At 45.8% G+C, this 20,000-nt stretch overlaps 1 protein-coding gene and 1 long non-coding RNA gene across 4 annotated transcripts in view; one reads left to right on the top strand and one right to left on the bottom strand.

The window, feature by feature from the left end:
- Window positions 1-20,000, top strand: part of dpp6a (dipeptidyl-peptidase 6a) — a 228,880-nt gene that overhangs the window by 81,462 nt on the left and 127,418 nt on the right. The window lies entirely within an intron of this gene.
- Window positions 16,686-20,000, bottom strand: part of LOC113585894 (uncharacterized) — a 4,995-nt gene continuing 1,680 nt past the window's right edge. Inside the window, exons 2-3 of one of the 2 annotated variants that reach the window (XR_014116863.1) lie at window positions 16,958-17,408; window positions 16,686-16,826 (exon numbers count right to left, since the gene is read on the bottom strand). This is a non-coding gene — a long non-coding RNA (uncharacterized LOC113585894). The remainder of the gene's footprint in view (window positions 16,827-16,957; window positions 17,409-20,000) is intronic. The other variant, XR_003411555.3, reaches the window with a different exon arrangement.

Genomic DNA, 20,000 nt, shown 5'->3' with positions numbered 1-20,000 from the left:
TAAATGCTGAAGTGGATGTGGAGAAAAGAAGTTTAATGGTGTCCTAATATACTGGAGGTGATTGTCGTGAACAGGTGTGATAATTTACCATCTCTGCATGATGAATCTAAATTTAGTGGTCTGGCATCCACTCACATTGATTGGCTGTGAGCCTGTATGCTAGCGCAAGACCACAGTAGTACACGGCAGAGCTTATCAATAAAGTAGGGCAAGTTAAACTGGGTTTGGTTATTGCTGTGGGTTTGGACCTGGGTTTGGTGCTGGCTTTGGTTGTGAGTATGGACCTGGGTTTGATTCTGGGTTTGATGTTGGGTTTGGACCTAGGATTGATGCAGGGTTTGATTGGTTGTGGGTTTGATGATGCCTCTGAGCCTGGTCCTGAGATCAGTGTAGAGTCCCTGTGGGCTGGACAGCTGTACAGGCCGCCCGAAGAGGCAGAGCCACAGATCAGCCTGGCAACCATCTGAGCCCTGGCATGATGCCTCGCATAGCCTGGTGTGTCTGGGGCAGGATGTTCTCAGTAACACTGTGTGTGTGTGTGTGGATGTGTGTGTGAGAGAGAGAGAGAGAGACAGAGAGAGAGAGCAGTCCAATTTGTATTCCACGAGGAACAAAGCTAAGGTCATTGGTGTCAGTAGGATATAATTATATTCAGAGCATAACACAAAAGCTAAGTGTAATTTTGGGTAAGCATCTGAAAACTGTCTGTGCATCATTTGTTGCTTTCAGTTTACTCTAGACAGTAAAACTCCACCAGCGACTAACTAGCACTTTAAACATTATGCTAATTTCATGTGAATTGTGAGTAAGATCTGCACTCTTACACTAAAAATATTTTAAAATTTATGGTAAATGAATATTGGTCTGAAATATTGCTTATGGGTGTCCTTGATCAGTAATAGGTTTGTATCAGCCCTAAAGATCAGTCAACCCCTAGTACAGAATTCAAGTTCTGGTCCCATCCATGTAATCATATATTAGTGTTTCATGTCACTGCCTGCTTATGAATTACTTTAATCTGTAAAGCACTTTGTATACTTATAGGTACCACCTAACTCTTTTTTTCAAGATCTTCAAAATGAATTAATTTTAATATCTGTATCATGACCTGTACCTTAACTGGACACACATCATCTCACAAACATCTTACCGTTTTGGTTAATGATGGTAACTATGGTTCAGAACTCATACTGAGAATTGAGTGGGACATTGTGAATAAAGTTGCATGTTCTCTGCAGAAATTCGTATTCTTTTACACTGACTTGTTCAGACAACTTTCCTGACAGTACTGGACTGCAGTTACATCTCTCGTCCCCAGTGTGCTCAGACACAGTCTGGCCTTTTCACCTTCATGTACTGCATTTTCCATTTGTATGCAAAATTGGCCAAGTGTTCTTTAGGGATTTATTTATTGTTTATTTACAAGGCCAGAAGCTCCCTTCACATGACTCTTCTACAGTTAAAAATACTCAGTAGAGCATGAGAGCCCAGGACTGTCTGAATTGCCACTCCCTAACTCTCGCTTTCACATTTCTCATTTAAGCAGTTTCCTTAAGACTCAAACCACTTAATAAACATCAAATGCTTAATTCTGTACATATTTCCATGCACTGAGCAAAGACGAAGTCTTGGTCATTTCAGGAAGGAAACCACTCCTGGAGCTGTGATGGGATCTGCTAATTTGCACATATATTACTCTCTGTTAACATGAAGAAGCCAATCAGACCCTGAGAGTTCAGAGCCAGGTCATCGTCTTGGCCTGAGGTGTGACTGCATGATGGGACTCAGCGGCCCCGCCTGACCTTGTTCAGTAGGTTTAGAGAACAGAGGGAGAGAATGTTGAGAGAGAGAGAGAGAGAGAGAGAGAGAGAGAGAGAGAGAGAGAGAGAGAGAGAGAGAGAGAGAGAGAGAGAGAGAGAGAGAGAGAGAGAAATGGGTGTGGGTTTAGGTTGGGATGTTGGATTGGGATTAGGTTGCTGGGATGACAATTACAGAAAAGTGCACAACATTTTTTAATTAGAATGCTTATAATATTTAAGGGGGCATTTGCAGGGGCATGCCACTCTCTCTCTCTTTCACCTTTTGTTTTAAAGGTCAATTTCTGGAGTGATTTTCAAACGATTGCATTTCATTCTTACCATGTTCATCTACTCTCATTAAAATTTGTAAAAATTTGAATATGCATGACCCCAAGGATTGTGCTAGGCTTAACTGATAGTTTTATGATTGTTATATATGTATGTTGATGGCTTTTCAAGGTTTTAAGTTATTGAAGTATAGCAGAGAAATATGTTATATTTTGGTTTTATTAAGTTTTAGTTTGTTTATGATTCTGTTACAAATTAGGCCTCGTCTCAAGGCTCTATAAAATGCGTTTATTGTTATTATTAATAATAATAATAATAATAATAGTAGTAGTAGTAATAATAATAATAACAGTAACAATAATTTTTTATTATTATTATTATTATTATTAGTTACATTTCTCAAACTCAGGGATGCTGTACAGACAGATATCGGCTTTTACACACACACACACACACCTATAACACATCAGTTATATAAATTAAATGTACATGTATATCAGTTATATAAATTAAATCTATTTATCTTAATCATTATTTAATTTGGAGCTTAAAGACAACAGTGAACCCAGAACAGTCCAGGTTGAAAATGGCCAGATGTTCACAGCAGCTGGCCAAGGCTGTAACATTAGACCACATTGTAGATTCATAAATGCGAGCCATTACTAGTCAGATATTACAAAGACATATAAATACAGGATGTGTTCATATGCATTAGACTGCACCCAGATGAGGACTGGCATACTGCCTGTACATTGTGCACCGAACAGCACCGCCTAGGGGTAAGGATAGCACGAGGTAAAGAGGTTTTGGTTTATGAGCAAAAAGCCAGAATCTTTTGGGGTTTTAGGAGTTCTAGTGTTTTGGAGCCATTGCACTAGATGAACTGCCACCATGGAAGACTAAGCAAGAATCATGGTGCTGTCATTATCTAGAACCATGGTGCTGCCAGTATCTGCTACTGTGGCACTGTCATTATCTAGAACCATGGTGCTGTTATTATCTAGAAACACCTCCCTTGTGCGGTTATTTTAATCTGTAAATAAAATACAGTCGATTTGATGGATTTGAGAGAGGGCCAGTTGTTCTCGCAGGCACAGACTAAGCAGTGTGGGATGCAAAATACCAAACTTTTTTCATCAGCTCTTTGCCTCAATTCTACTGGCAGCGGAAGATTGACAGGACTGGAAGTGGATATCAAACTAGATTGGAAACCCCATCACTCGCAGTACTGCACAGTGCACCGTACCCCCTGTTATCTGACCCAGGCCTCAATCACTTATTACGAATGAATCGTTATAGTGGAGATGTGTGTATGTTGTCGGCACACTGCATATCTGTCCAGTAATACGTCACGGCTGTAGATGTCCTGTAGTCCTGCACCAGTTTGAGCAGAGCCGTCCACCTTGATACGCCCGCAGGTACGACATCCATGAACTCCGAATACGTTCAGGAATAATGCGCAGGAGCAAAGAGGAAGCATATTTTCTCCGTTTTTCTGTGTTTCTTGCTCATTGTCTCCGTGTCTCTCTCTGCTTGTCTTTTGAACGCCTGTCTCTCTCCCTGAGCACTGCTCCCTCCATCTCTGACCCCAACGGCAACGCCGTTTGGAGCACTTTCTCTGCTTCATTTCACATGTTGTTCTTCAGAAGGGTGCGAACAATATCCTCCAATCATAATCCTTTTTGCAAGCTGTACAACAGTGTTTTGAAGGCACCCCATTATTTCACTTGTCAAAAAAAAACAAACCCAAAAAACAAAAAATCATCATGGAGAAAGACATTTTTTAAAAAATCAAAAAATCTCCATCTAATTATCCGTCTTTGAGAAACGTTTTTCTTCTTTGTTTTGCTTGTTTTCTTTCTTGCTTGATTTAGCACTCTGCTGCGTCGGTGCGTCGTCACCCACACGGGCTTTGTTTTTATCTAGGAGGGACGTTTCAAAGGGCTGCTTGTGGACACTGTGAATTTTTACTTGCTCCATCCGACAATCATATTAGCAGATCAGTGAGGATCCAGACAATTCCGACGGCATCAGAGCAAAGGAGACAGGGGGGCATGATCCGTCTAAGCCTGTCATCTCTCTGTGAGGCAGCCTCTCTTTTCCTAAGCCGTGGCATCTGCTGCTACAGATCAGACCTACTCATCATCTAAGAACATCTGATCCCTAGGGTTGCAACCTGGGCACAACACGACCCTGCTATCTGCTATCAGATCAGATCAGACCGACAGCAGAGGTTTGGATCATCTCAATACTTGACAGAAGGAGAAGTGGAAGGAGAGAAACGTGTGGGAAAACTCCACGCACCTGCCCGCTGTCGGAACAGGAAGCGGTTTTGTGGACAGGCGAAGTCCCTGCTGCACAAAATGAGTGTGTTTGGCTCTTCTGCGTAGCGACGCGGTCGCGGGAATCCAAGCACAGTCTTGGTGAGAACTCAGCCTCCTTTTCCCCAGAGCTGGTACTGCATGTGCACCTGTGCCGTATCCATCGTGTGGCTCTGATTGGACAGCCCTAGAAAAGTTCTGCCTTCAGCTCAGTCTGCCTGTCGCTGACACTTGTACATAACGCCTCGCTGTGCTGCAGGGTTGCTTTGTTGCATTGTGCCAGAAGATTTGGAATATCTCTGTCTGAGAGAGACAGAAAGAAGTGTGGAAAGATGAAAAGAAGGATGAGAAAAGAATCGGCTGATTTCCACGCCATCAGGGTGTCTCTGTGTTCACCATAAGGCATTGAAATACAGATGGGGCAATTTTCTTGATTGCAGCTTCACGGATGTTTAATGGTGGTGTCGTAATTGCTCAAACAGGAAGTTGTCATGTTTGGACCAAGGAGTAACATCTTTTTTGACAATGCTGTGGGAACACTGGGAATACTGGGAATACCGGCTTATTCGTGTGTTTATATCTTCTGTTTTTTTGCTGTGGACAAAGTTTGCCTGCATAGGTGATGTACACACTAAGCAAGATTCACATCCTATATCATTTTATGACGGTCTTGCCTTTACTTGTCTTGTATAAAAAGGGGGAAAAAAAGTGTCTACCAGTATTTCATTTCTGTGTGTGTGTGTGTGTGTGTGTGTGTGTGTAAGTACCAGAAAGGTTACAGTGGAATTGTTTCAAATCTGAGGAAGAAGAACCCCGATGTAATATTGTATGTGCTGTGTTTGCTTGGTCTGTAGGTGGGGAGGCTGAGTGTGTGTTTCTCCTCTGCGGAGCTGATCCTCCTAAACGGAAGGTGTGTGTAAGCAGTTTTGGGGAAGGAGTGTACTGAGGCCTTGGGAGTCCTGGGTTTGACACAGTAGTCATGTTTACTGAGGTCATGTGTTGTCATGTGTTGAAACATATACGTGTAAATATTCATTTCTCTCATGTACAGCTAAATAGTAAATCTGGCACATGAGTATTCCTCTTTCACTTTTCCTCTCTCTCTTTCACACACACGCACACGCACACATACACACACAAACACACACGCACACACAGACACACACACACACTCACCCAAATAAGGCTTTCATCTAATAGTGCGGTCTGATTTTTCATTGAATGCCTCCAGTAATTAACCTGCTAGGAATGGATTTTATGAGGGCGCGAATACATCGGGAGCATTAATGGCTGATAAAAATGAGAGCGCTTGCATTAAAGCATGTGGGGTGTTTTAAATGGGGCAGTGGCGACCAACTCTGTGCGCTTTAATGTGTTAAAAGCTTTTTTCCTCTCCTCCACAATGTTGCTGCCTTTCAGGACGGCGTGTAATGAATAGCAGCTGTATTTTCCTTAGAGATAAACAAATACATTTTGATCAGTTTAAACGGAGCCTCTCTCCTGGTTGCCGTGAAAGGGCAGAGTGAACGACTTCTCTCGAGCTTCAACTTGGCTGAGTCACAGATCTCCAACACACACGCCTGCCTCCTGTCATTTTCTCTGCTAGTCCAGATGAGTTGTGCATCCTCTCTGAGCGCTGTACTGTTGAACAGGGAATTTGTCACAGAATTTCTGATTTTCCTCTGATCAGCATTACTGTAGTCAGTGGTGAAGGTACTGGACTAGTCATCAGAAGGTTGTTGGTTCAAGTCCCACCACTGCCAGGTTGCCACTGTTGGGCCCCTGAGCAAGACCCTTAACCCTCAATTACTCCAAAGTGTCAGGTAGATGCTGTAATCACCCCCTCGGGGTGTGTTTTTGACCATTTCCTCAAGGCAGGAATTAGAATTAATTAGTGAAACCAACAGGCTAACACAAAATCACCTGATACACCTGAACGTTTCCACCTGTGCTACAATTCTGAAGCTTGGACGTGGGGCGTTTAGGTGATGGCACAGTAAAGCTACTGAACACGATTGTAGTTTGGGATTTTTGCCTTGCATATGCATCAGAGAGAATTGCTTAAGAACCGAATGAAACAAGTGAGCAGGTTTTCCCCTGGGTTTATGTTTGGAAACTAAAGAGAAATCAACATTTAATGCATTTGCAAGAGTCATATGGCAGGTAGAATATTTTATGTGTGTACGAGATTCAGGGAGTCGATTAAATGTGCGCGTGTGTGTGTGTGTGTGTGTGTGTGTGTGTGTGTGTGTGTCTGTTTGCTTGCATGTGTATGAATCACTAGCAAATGCAATTCACTTAATGGGCTACAAATGTAGTTATTTGTTTTTGAATAAATAACCATGTACCAAGACTTGCAGTCTGCACTACAGAAAGCAGAGCAGTTGTTTAATCAGAGTTCTGTGCTGGAAATGTTTTCAGGGTGAGATTATGACTGTTTGTAAGTTTAGTGGTGAAGGCGTCGCTGCAGTTTGATGTTTGAAAATGTGATGTCAGACTGCTAGAATGTACTGAGTGACATGAGGTTGTGCCGGGGAAGATGGGAGTTGTAGTCATAGACTGGGTGCGGGTGCGTGACAGTACCCCCCCAGGAGTCTGGGACCCCCTCCAGGTACGAGAGAGCCCGCGACGACGACCAAAGCGCCCCAGTGTTTTTCACACTCCCAGTGCCGCGACCGGAGGAGAACACGCCACGAGGGTGACCCCGGAGATGAGGAGCCAGCCTACCTGGGAATCGCCGGTGGTAATCGGCGAGCATGCCCTTATCCAAAACGTCATTGGCCGGGACCCAGCTCTGCTCCTCAGGACTGTAGTCCTTCCAGTCCACCAGAAATGAAGAATGCCCCCTCACCTCCGAGAGTCCAGGATCTGGTGAACGACGTAAACTGGAGTCCCCTGAAGTCTATGGATGGGGGAGGCTCGACGCTGGGCGAAACGTCATCACAGGGTCCTGAAATGACAGATGTGAGGAGACAAACATGGAAAGCACGTGAGACGAGGTAGACGCGTGAGACGCGGTAACGAGAGGGTAAGTCGAGCTGGTAAGTAACCTCATTAAGCCGTTTCACTATCCTGAAAGGGACTATGTATTTCGGACTCAGTTGACCACATGTCCCAGTGCGACGCAAGTCTTTCGTGGATAGCCACACTCTGACTCCTGGCATCTCCCTGGTGCCACCCCTCCGTGACGGTCCTCCTTTTCTTTGTATTTCTGCAACTCAGTACGTTGCTGTGTCTCCTCCCATACTCCCTTGCTGCATCCCATCCAATCTTCCACCGCCGGTACCTCTGTCCACTTCGCTGTGCAAGGGGTCATGGGGGGTTGATAGGCGAGGATGCACTTGAAGGGAATCACGCCCGTGGCCAAGCTCGTAAGCGAATTTTGTTCCATTTCTGCCCATATAACATATCTGGACGGTTGAAACAGTAAAGTCTCAAGAAAACATGATTGAAGAGGGCTTCCACAGTGTGGAAAGCTGTGGGTAGACAGGAAACGGGAATAACGCGAACTCCCAGCGAAAACGAATCGATTGCTGTAAAAATGGTGGTGTGAACGAAAAATTCAGGCAGGTCAGTAATAAAGTCAATCGCTATGTGTGTCCAAGGTTGTTCAGGCACTGGGAGTGGTATGAGCATGAGGGAAGGTTTTAGGGATCTGGCACTGAGAGCAAATGGAACAAGACAACACGTACCTGTGAACATCTTTGGCCAGCGACTCCCACCAATGCTGGTTTGACAGCAGTTGTAGTGTGTTTCCCCAGGATATCCAGCCACCAGAGAGGAGTGTGCTCAGGTTAAAAGATTATTGCGACAAAGAGCCTCTGGACACTCTGCGGGAATCTCTGTGTCAGTCAGCAGCTCTTCAATATCCTTGTCAGTCTCCACCTTATTGACGTGACTTTTATCTGTGTAGGTAGAATGGTGTCAGGCGTCTCTGGGTCCTCTGGGGGCGTCAGCCTTAGTATTGCGAGAGCCTGGATGGTAAGTAATGGAAAAGCCAAACCGTGAGAAAAAAATGGACCAGCGGGTTTGACTACGAAGGGAGCCGAGGGATCAGGGTGCTTAAGAACAGGTGCTCTAGTGAAAGCTTTCTTGAGTTGGCTGAAGTACTGTTCTACTTCCGGAGTCCAACGTAATTTTATAGCAGCCCCTTTGAGCAGATTAGGAAGAGGGGCAGCCACTCTACTGAAGTTTCTGATGAAGTGACAATAGAAGTTGGCAAAACCTAGGAAGCTCTGCAGCTTCTTTATGGTCATGGGTATTGGCCACTGGAGAATCACCTCAATCTTCCTATCATCCATCGTTATAGCGCTATGAGTAATCTCATACCCCAGAAATGAGATTGATTGATGATGAAACACAGCTGTTGGTCAAATAAACACTGTAGTACCAAATATACATGCTTGATGTGGGATTTGAGATCTGGGGAATAAATAAGAATGTCGACCAAATAGGCAATGACGAACTTTGCCGATATACTCCCGCAGGATGTCATTAATGAATGCCTGGAACACCGAAGGATCAACACTGAGGCCATATGGAATAACTCTGTATTCGTGACACCCCCTAGTGGTGATGAAGGCAGTCTTCCACTCATCTCCCCTCTTGATCCTGAGCAAGTTGTAGGCACTCCTTAAATCCAATTTTGTAAAGTATCGTGCATCTCTAAGTTGTTCCAGTGCCTCCGGAACTAGAGGTAAAGTCATACGGTCGGTGAGGGTGGAGTTGAGTAGTTCTTTTTTTGCTGAATACCAACATGAGATCCTGGTACTCTTGGGGAATCCAATTTGTGTCTTCATACTCCAGGCTTTCGATAGTTGTGGAGTGGATCCGTGGCATAGAAAGACAATTTTGGACGCAGTATGGCGACCAGGAAATGATCTCCTGATCTGCCCAGGAGATGTATGAACTGTGGTAGGGCTTTGTTCTCTGCGTTATGCATCCAGTGCCTATTGGAGCGCCGCCTAGGGCAGCTACACGGAATGGTCTTGATAGGGGCACCACAGGAATCCAGTGATTGTGGTTGAAATTCCCCTCCGCCACAGAGTCTACCAATGCTGAAAACACAAAAGGAGAAGACAGAGAGATGATGGAGACTGGGATAGTTAAAGAACTCGACACCAACTCTTTCATAGGACGACTCAACACATTAGTTTGTAAAGTAGGTTTTCCGCGTTCTCGCTTGATCGTCATAAAACGGGGTCGCACCCGGCATTCACGAATTACGTGTCCCGTCTCACCTCAGTAAAGGCAAATACCATCTTGGATGCATCTGAGTCTCTTCTCAGGAGTCAGGCATGCAAAATCGCATTGCATAGGCTCCTCTGAAAACTCTCTGTATGAATGTATGTTAACCCGGGGTGCAAGATGACCTCTGCTGGTTCTGGAGGGTACTAGCAAAATATAGTTGTATTGTAATACAGATCCATGGCACATGTCGGGTGCACCATCATACTTATCTGGCTTGCTGTCCAGGAATGATGGGCAGGCAGCAGGAGGAGCCAGCGGTTGGGCAGAAAGTTCGGAGGATTGGGGTGTCCTGTCTAGAGCCTGTAAACGAGCGCAAACATCACTCAAGTTCCTGCTGAGTTCTACCATCTGCCTCTATTGTTTCGTCTGTTGCTTCGCAAGCAGATCCAGTGAATGGGTGAACTCTTCGAATATCTGCTGATGTTGCCCCAGCATCCTTCCTTGGGTAGCGACTGCGTGGAGCAACACGTCCGGCTCCGCCGTCTGTACAGGAGGCGAAGCATTCTGTGACATCTGAGACTAAATAGCGTAGCAAAGATGCAAGACAGGTGACACTTGTAAACTGGTAAGAAGGATATGGTGAGGTTGTGCCGGGGAAGACGGGAGTTGTAGTCATGGACTGGGGCGGTTGCGTGACAGACTTTTACATTTATATTTACATGTACATTTAGCAGACGCTCTTATCCAGAGCGACTTACAAAAATGCCTTGTCATTTACTCATAGAATACATCCTAGTACAGTACAGTAGGTTAGAGTCCAAGATACCATTCAACTGGAATACACTACTCCATATCACATGTAATATATCACATCTATTACATGTGATATCACATGTAACAGAATGTCTACTGCCTATGTGGAGAATAATAGTACAATAACTGAACTAAAAGGGAGGAAGAACGACAGATAACTGTAGCCAGTCGTTCTGTTTAATACGTTTAATCTTCTGGCTGTGAGGCTCCTACTGCACGGACGAAGCTCCAGAACGGGAGGGTGTACGGCATGGTGGGTGAGGTGTCTTCTGTAGTTAGCGTCGCTCAGCGAGGAGCAAACCAAGGTCGAGTTCTCCAGCCAGAGTAATTGAGCGTCCGGCATAGCGCCGCGTAGCTGTGGCAACGGCCTCGCCCATGGCAGTCTGACCGTGTTTCCATTACACACACACACACACACACACACACACACACACACACACACACACACACACACACACACACACACACACAGCCCCCCCCCCCCCCTCCCTGCTGGGAGCAAGGCAAACCATTTCACAGCTAAATCAGACAGCTGTATAGCAATTACCATCAGCACAAATCTACCCCCCAACACACCCCTCCGCCTAAACCCACCCAGCTCTTTCCTCATGCTCTCTGTCTTTCTCTTCACCTCCACCCCTCTTTCTCTCTCTCACTCTGTTGCTCTTCCACTATCACTCTTTCCCTCGCTCACTTTCTTGTGTGCGCGCACTTCCTGAGTGGTTCATCTGTTCTGCTGGAGTTCATCAGGGCCTTGACACACTGCACGTACGACTGATCATTAATAGACAAGCAGTCAATTTAGTCAAATAGATTGGCGCTTTTAGACAGCTCAGTGCAACCTTTTACCCAGAATGCAACAGCAACCCTTTCGTCAGTGGAAATCCTGTCTTATTTATATGGTCTTAAATAGAGCTGGAATGTGAATATACACACTGATGAGGATGGATGGAGTTTGTTTGCGTAATGACTTCCCCAGGTATGGATTATTTGAGTCTCCACTCTTTAGCTGGCTTGTTTAACGTGTAGACTTGGAGAGATGGGCTTTTTTAATGAGTTCCTTTATTACAATCCCCTGAGTGGTTTGGACTTTGCTGGTGGGCTCCTGGTAGTATACTAAATCTTCTTCATAGAGAAGAGTGATCTCAGGCTACATGATGTGACGCTTATCTCTAAGCTGAATGGCACAGAGAAAAAGAGATTCACGTTTAGTCTCCTCCGTGTGCCTGGAATACACCTGCCCTGGACATTCTTTCTATGACAGAGTCGACGAGTATCTGTACAGGGACGCGCGTTTATCTTTCTGACGCTACGCTCCAGTTGAGACCTGCTCACAACTTTAGATCACACATAGTGGGGGCTTATTATTTGCAGAAGATTTGCAACGTTGTTAAACACGACCGTTTTACTTAACGTTAATTTATTAGTCTGGTTATTTATGGTCCCCTGAGATGTGTGGTATATATATTAAAATGGAAATGCTTTCTGTTTATTTCAGTTTTGACATTCAGTGCATTAAAGTCTATCACCTTAAAGTTCCACACTGAGACTTAGTCAAGAGCCAAAAGAACCAAAACTCACTGCTGAATAATTTACAAACATAAATAACCATCCAACTTCATCTCACTGTGAGGTAATGACATAATGCCAGTTCATCTCAGTTAGATCTATGTGTCATTAGCGGTTAGATCTATGTGTCATTCATCTGGATGACCTTTGACATGTTGACTGATATCGACTGTTAAGATGAACAGGTAGTGCACCAGTGTCTTCTGTCCTTCATGATGCTCTGTATTATGAGTGTGTGTGTGTGTGTGTGTGCGTGTGCGTGTCTGTTTGTGTGCATGTGCGTGCGTTTGTGTGTGTGTTTGTGTGTTTGTGTGTGCATGCGTGTGTGTGTGCATGTGTGCGTGTGTGCATTTGCATGCGTGCGTGTTTGTGTGTGTGTTTGTGTATGCGTGCGTGTGTGTGTATGTTTGTGTGTGTGTTTGTGTGTTTGTGTGTGCGTGCGTGTGTGTATGTTTGTGTGTGTGTTTGTGTGTGCGTGCGTGTGTGTGCATGTGTGCGTATGCATTTGCATGTGTGCGTGCGTGTGTGCATGTGTGCGTGTGTGCGTTTGTGTGTGTGCGTGTGCATGCATGTGCATGTCTGTTTGTGTGCGTGTGTGTGTATGTTTGTGTGTGTGTTTGTGTGTTTGTGTGTGCGTGCGTGTGTGTGTGCATGTGTGCGTGTGTGCATTTGCATGCGTGTGTGCATTTGCATGCGTGCGTGCGCGTGTGTGCATGTGTACGTGTGTGCGTTTGTGTGTGTGCGTGTGCATGCGTGTGCGTGCATCTGTGTGTGCGCGTGCATTCACACACACGTGTATGCATAGGACAGACTTTAAACTCCAGCTGCTCCAGTTGTGTAAGGGACAGGAGGATTAAAACCAAGCCACTGGTGAGGAATCCAGAGCAAAGAGGAGGTGTTGCTGGAAGAGAGCGTAGAAGTCTGCTGAGGAGCGTTTATTCCATTTATCGCTCCAGAGCAGGTGATGCATGCAGCCCCGTGCCATCATAAACTCTGGGATACAGATGCCTGCCGCATGCGGCGTTCAAAGACCCTGCTGTAGTTGGGCTTCAAACAGAACATTTCTGACTTCAGACAGTCTAGCGGTCCCGAGCATTACGCAAATGACCCATTAACAGTCAACTCTTTGTCATTTGCACAGGACACTCTGGAAAGAGGCAGAACAGATAATCATTTCCATATACTAAAATTACACATGGTGTCTGCGTTAAAAGCAGGATATAATAACCACGCCTGTCCATCATGCTGCCATCAAAACACATTAAAGGCACTTGGAGATTTTTAAATGGGAGTCGTTGGGTGTCATTGCGTCGAGTGTCTAAATCTGGGTGTTTGCTTCTCTCTTTGTCTCTCTGAGCTCCCTTGCAGCAGCCTGGAGTTTGTCCAATGTGCCCCCTGCATCTGTTGCCCCGGTCACCCCTCACACAGTGCGGACTGTATATAGACGAATGATCGGTACTTTGTGCAGCCTTCGCCTGGATAAGCACCTCATTTGTCCGCACAAACAGGACTCGACCTTTAAACCGAGAGCTGGCGTTAACTGGCAGCAAGGGAGCTTTGGCTCCTGCGTGGACGTGGAAGATTATCTTTACCATTATAATAACCTCATTTGGCTCTTCCTTGGCTCTGAGCTGGAATAGCAGGCCGGAGTCAGGAAAGAAGAACAGCAGAACTAATCATGTTTGATGACTTGGCTAGAGAAGGATGGTAGGAAATTGAGCTTTCTTGTACGGACATGAATAGATTTTTCTCTCTCTCTCTCTCTCTCTCTCTCTCTCTCTATCTCTCATTTATCAGCTCTACGGTGGATTGAGACACTCTAAAGACATCCTAGTGGAATCCTAGTGTCTCCTACACGCCTGAGAACTGTGTGTGTCACCGAACCAGTGTGTTAACACACACGTTATGGCCTACCCTACTAACAACCTCCACTGTGTGTTTAAGCCAGCACAGGGTCGGTCTGTGCGTGGGAACATGTCCCCCGAGGTGAGAGCGCCCATGTGGGCCTCTGGAGGTTAAGATGCTATAGACATTAAAGCCACACAGGAAGACATCTGGACCACTATTCTCCAGCTCCATCAGTACCACTGGCACCAGTAGTGAGAGCTAAGCCATTGCTGGTCTACCCTCAGTAAAGTGAAACTTTCGATGGTGACAGTTTGATTGTGGTTCCTTTATCGTGAGCAGTAAACTTAGCCATCAGTGCGTGTGAGTAGCTGGGCTGTATCAGCTCAGGCTTCCGTCTCTCTGCCAGGCATGGTCAGGCACGGATGGGACCAGGGCTGACGTGACTGGGTGTTGGTGATGAGTTACAGACGTTATTGTTTTTGGTGGTGGTAGTTTATGGTGCCAAAACTTTCTTTATGAAATAAATGTTTGGGGTTTTTTTTTAAACTTAAAACATGAAATCTGCACTTTGCTAGTAGTAGTATCCACACATGTCACATTTACGTTAATGAGTGCTACATTTCGTCATTTTTCGGTGTCTAATGTTATTTTAGTAAATGTCATTATCACACGGATGCCAGTTAAACAACCCAGACTTCAGCGTTACGACCAGCCTCACGTGCGCGTAACCTGCCTCACGTGCACATAACCTGCCTCACGTGCACGTTGCTTGGCCTTTGGCTTCCCATTCTCCTGCTGTAGCACATGTGACTGAGCTCAGTAGCTCATTATCCAGGTCTGCATGAGCTGAGCCAGGCGTGATAGATCTCCACACTGTGGCACTACAGGTGACTACAGGTGAAAATTTAGAATAAAGAACAGTGCAGACAGTGACCACAGTAGCTTCACAGACATGTTCAAACGCTATATCTGTGCAGGCTTGGTTTCTCTACCAGCACAGCAGCTACTACCCATTACAAGGATAAATATCACTGATAATAAAGTCTGATCGATGGATGCTTCTTTGTTATTTACTGTACACGCAAAACAGGAAGTTCTTACCAGCCGTTGCGAGTTCTCGCTGGACTTGTGGAGTGCCGGATGCCAAAATACCGCAGAGCGTTTATGTGGACTTCTTTCAAACCTAAAGAACCATCCGAATTCCAGTAAGGTGTGCTGCAAACATTCGTACTCCAGTAAGGTTTGGTGGAAACAGCCATACTCCAGTAAGGTGTGGTGGAATATACTGGCTCATGTTAAGTGTCTTTGACCTCACTGTTGTGAAATCCTTGCTCTGTTCTTTACTGTGGTGTAAGCTGTGAGGAGTGTTGTCAGGGTAAGATAAGGCTAAGCATGGATTAAAGTTTCCTTTCATGTTTGGCGTTTGGAATACCCGTGTGCCTGGTAAAACAGTTAAAATGGTTTAGTTTGTCTCACAAAATTACAGGATGTAGCACAAAGCATTTTTGAAGAGGGTTCTTATGCCAAAGGCAAGGCAAGTATTTGCATTTTTTTTTGTTCTATCACGGTGTCCATATGGCGTGTTCTGCTTGCTCATCTCCGTTTCCCAGAGTTTGTCAATAACCAATGTAATGCAGCCACACTGACAGCTCGAGTGGTTCGAATTGTGTGTGACGATAGCTCTTCAATATTCTTAGGAGATAATGCTCTCCAGTAGTCTCAGAGAAGGGGCCAGAACAGCCTCCTAATCTCACAGAATCCATGGCAGTGCTGACATTTCGTGAGCAAAAGCACAGCACCTGTCTCCGTGACACAGCTCGAAGAAATGCACATTTTTACCTGTTTGTTTGTTTTTTTTTCTATTTTAGGAGCTGTCCGTTTTTCACGTTGAGATACACGTTGGAAGGTTTCTCTTCAGCTGTGTCTGAGCGTTCCTCGACAGACTCAGGTAGCTGTCCGCCCGGCAGTGCTGAAATGCTCCGAAACTTAGCATGAGCTCGTTTTGCCTTGCTCAACACGTGAAGGGCTTCATAATTAGCCTGTGATTTGAGTCAGGGAGGTTACGGCAGGACAAAAAGGGAGTGTCTCTTGTACTAGACTTCATGCTTATTTACCGATTTCATGCGAAAACCCTTTATGCATTCAATTTTAATAGCAACAATATTATTTTGCATAAACTTAAACTTTTTTGCATAAATGTACACCCCCTGGGCATATAATGGCTCTGAAAGATTCCAAATGGACTCTAAATACCCTGTCATGATTAGTCTGAAGCCGTGAGGCGGTTCATCTTCAGAGGGGCCAGACACAACAGTGGCGAGCACCTTCACGGAAACGGGAGCACCTGGTCGTCCGTTCCTTTATTAAAACACGCCAGCTAAGGAATATATATTACTGTATTTAATATGACATGTGCGAACTGAGGAATGTATGTTCTAAAAATTCATAACTGAGAATAAAAACTATGCTTGTCTAAGCGTGTTATCTCAGAAAGGGAGAGGGAGAATCTCCTGTCCAATCACAGTGGGACTGAAAATATTAAAAGTGCATCACACCAGCTTACGACAAGGTGGAAATCCATGCTGCACACAGCGCATTGGGCTTCACATGATGAAGTTATGTTAAATGGGCTGTAACCTCAACTCAGCGAAAAAAGCGAAACGAACAATTTCCTTGTGCACAAATGCGCTCTCCCTCTCTGTCAGACAACATATGCACTTAGTTGTCATGACAACAATCTTTTTAATGAAGCACTGACTACCCTGTGGGGGGATAAAATCAGATCAGGCCTGTGTGCTGTGGAAAACTGATTCAAATAAAGAGACGGGGCCACGTTGTGGTTTCATTAGGTGTTTTATTTAAGGAGTACTAATAGTGGGTCTTAATGACTCGCGGCGGTCAGCGGTTGGAAGAATGTCCAGAGTGACATGGGCGGGAGGGTATGAAGGCCGAACAAACAGCACACACGCTGTAGCTGATCTCCCCCACACGCCTGCATCTGGAAACATAAGCATGTACATGCACATCACACACACATGAATGCACGCTAAGGAACAGAGACGCATCCAAAACACGTACACACACACACGACGAATGTTTCGGCTGATAAACGCGTGCGCACAAACACACCCACAGGTCCCCTGTACTCAATGACACGGCAGCTCCCATATTGGTGATTTCACGCCTCGATGCTCACAGGACTGATATCCTCCCTTCCATCTGCATCTGTTACACCCCTCAGTCACTGGGCTGTGAAGAACTGGGCCCTGTGCTCACACACACACTTTAATGGGATGCCCACCCCATCCTCAAACACACACAGACATATTCAAGCAAATCAGGTTAAGGTACACACACTCCAAAATCCCGTGTGAGGACTGGGAGTGGTGTTACTGGCAGACGGAGGTACGAGAGCAAACGCAGACGTGCTGCATGACGTGACGATAGCTGAAATCATAGCTGTCATCATAGCTGACGTCACGGAGGCCATCATCGTAAACGTGCCGCGTGACGTCGCGGCGGCCTCACGACATCATAAAGGGGCCTCTCGATAAACTTCAGAACTCTGCTTCTGTTTGCACTACAGAAAAAGAAAAGAAAGAGAGAAGATGAGAGTGAGAGACAGGCAGCGAGAAGGGCAGAGTTCGCACTCCTCCGGCTACTGCATCAGCTACAGCAGTTACTGTTTGCAAGCACAACTGACTGTACACGTCTGTTACTAGATTCATTCCCCCTTCCCGAGGACCTCCACAGACCAGTGAGGGAGGCACTGATTTGACGTTCGTTTTCTCAGAGAGCCACACAGCCCCATGGGTAACGTGACTGGGGTGAAATGTGATTTGGAAAATTATTTTAACTTTGATTTGGAATGTCATTTTATATATTTTTTGGAATTTAGTTTGGAGTGCTATATTATAATTTATGTTAACCCCCACACACGAGCGTGTCTACACATGGACAACAGTCCACACAACCTACACACAACAGTGCATGTGACCTACAGATTTATGTCACCCATAACCTACACAACAATCACACACACCCTGTGGTTTACCTCACCACACACACACAACAATCACACACACCCTGTTGTGATTTTGGAATGCAATATGATGTAGTAGTGGAGGCCATTTTTGGTAAACACACACACACAGCTTTAAAATCATTCCCTCCTTCTCCAGAGTTCTTCTGCTCTCTGGCACAGGAAGGTACACAGTGTGACAGGATTGTATGCAGTGGCACAGGAATTCACACTCCAACCTGAGTCAATGGCAGATCAGCTTTTATTCCAGAAGGTCCTGGGGTATCCGCCGCTGTTAGTACAGGGATTTAAAAGTGCTGCATCTTTAAAAATCTCAATTAAAATCCTCTGATAGAGAGCCAACAAAGGAATGCTGGCTCAGCCCAAGTGTGTGTGGGGGGGATTATCGCTCAGCCTGCTCACGTACTGCCCTGAAACCCCACACCAGGGAATGGAGAAGGGAACCCTCTGATGGTCCAAATCATTAGCTCTCCTTTACTTCATGAGTGGTGTGCTTAAAGTAGATCACAATTACAAATGAGAGCAGTTGTCCCCTGGGTGCCGTGTAATTGACCGCCTGCTTGGCTACTGCCTGGCTACTGTTGCTCTGTTCTCGCGGCGGGTGTTAGTGGCGGGCGTTAGCGGCGAAGGAGCACAGGCTATCGCTCCCTCTGAAATGTGACTGCAGCCGTGGGAATTCATCAGAGCATGTCTCTGAACGTTTCTGCGCTTTTGTGTGAAATTCACTTCACGAAACCTCACTCCATTATCCGTCTGGAAGCTGACTGAGCTTCATCTGAGAGGTCCGAGCATGATTTGGGGGGGGGGGGGGGGGGGGGCTTGGATAAATGTGGAGTAGCTGATCTGTTGGGGGCGGGGGGGTATCATCCTGACAGTGAACATCACGTTACGTAATTGCAGCAGTTCACAGATCACGTGTGCCGTTCTAACCAATACAGTATTTCTCATGGCAGTTATTTAATTGATCGTTTAATAAATGCATTCCTTCAGTTGTGGCCCCGGCCTTGTCATTGGAGTAATTACACCGAGGAACGCCGCGCGCACCTCCGTCCAGGGTTGTCACTCCGTTCATCCGTGACCTTCTGTAAGTTGTGTGTTTAGACGGCGCCGTCACCAAAGGTCACCACGCATTTTATGACCGGTCATTTGTCTGCATTGCGTGCTCACGGCCGCACGGAAGGTCGGAGCAGCGACGTCCAGCGCGCGACCGTGAGCTCAGCTGGGTGGCTGCCACGTCCAGGAAGTGTGCCATCAGCGTTAGAGGGTGGATCTCTGAAGGGAGAGCCAAACCAGCCAGGATGCTGTGGGTTATGATATACTGCTCATATCCACTTCTGTCATCCTAATAAGCTAATTAATAAATGGAAGAATTAATATGTAATAAAAATACATTGGTAAAACACAAAAGAAATCCTGCATTTAAAAATAAATTAAATCTGTAAAACAAGTGGATGGTATCAACGACTCTAAATGGTAAATTGTATCAAAAGGTGGACAAAAAATCGCATTTCCTCTTTGTTCTTCGCTTATTTATATCCTTGACGCGTAATCCTTTGATGCCGGTGCGTATTTTGTACTTTTGACATGATTTTAACTCTAAGTGCTTCTGCGTGGCGCACATTAACCGTCCGTGACTCCTCCACCCGCACCCGCTCGAGTCGGTGCGTGAACTCTTTCCGTTCCAGTGACGGACGTGCCGTTAGATTTGCCCCCCCCCCCCCGCGCGCGCTCCTCATTGCAACGTTAAAGCACCTCGCGCCTGTTCATTAATCACGCCAAGGCTCGAACGCAGAGTGACGGGTTTCTGAAGGATATGGTTTGCATCTCGGCCCGCTAATCTTGGTGCTTGGGGTCTGAGGGACCATCGCGTGCTGGGGTCACGGGAGCGGAGCCCGGGCGGTCACGGTGTGCAGGGCGAAACCCCTCCATTACTGGAACGGGCCACGCCTGTTAAAATCAGCCCAGAGACGAGGAAATAGGCCAGAGTAACTGTGCGATAGTGAACATTTACCCCGCTCTAGGGGAAAAGTTACTCAAAAGCGTTCACAGTTCGAAAAAAAAATATCAATTAATCCCTGAGATTCCCGGGCCCTAACTGCACATGTTCCGGTAATTAATTATACCGAAATA

Source organism: Electrophorus electricus, chromosome 14, assembly GCF_041902795.1.
Source record: "Electrophorus electricus isolate QZ-2024a chromosome 14, ASM4190279v1, whole genome shotgun sequence".
NCBI lineage: Eukaryota > Metazoa > Chordata > Actinopteri > Gymnotiformes > Gymnotidae > Electrophorus > Electrophorus electricus.
The sequence above is the reverse complement of the archived record's forward strand: the minus strand, read 5'-3'. Positions and strand labels throughout refer to the sequence as shown.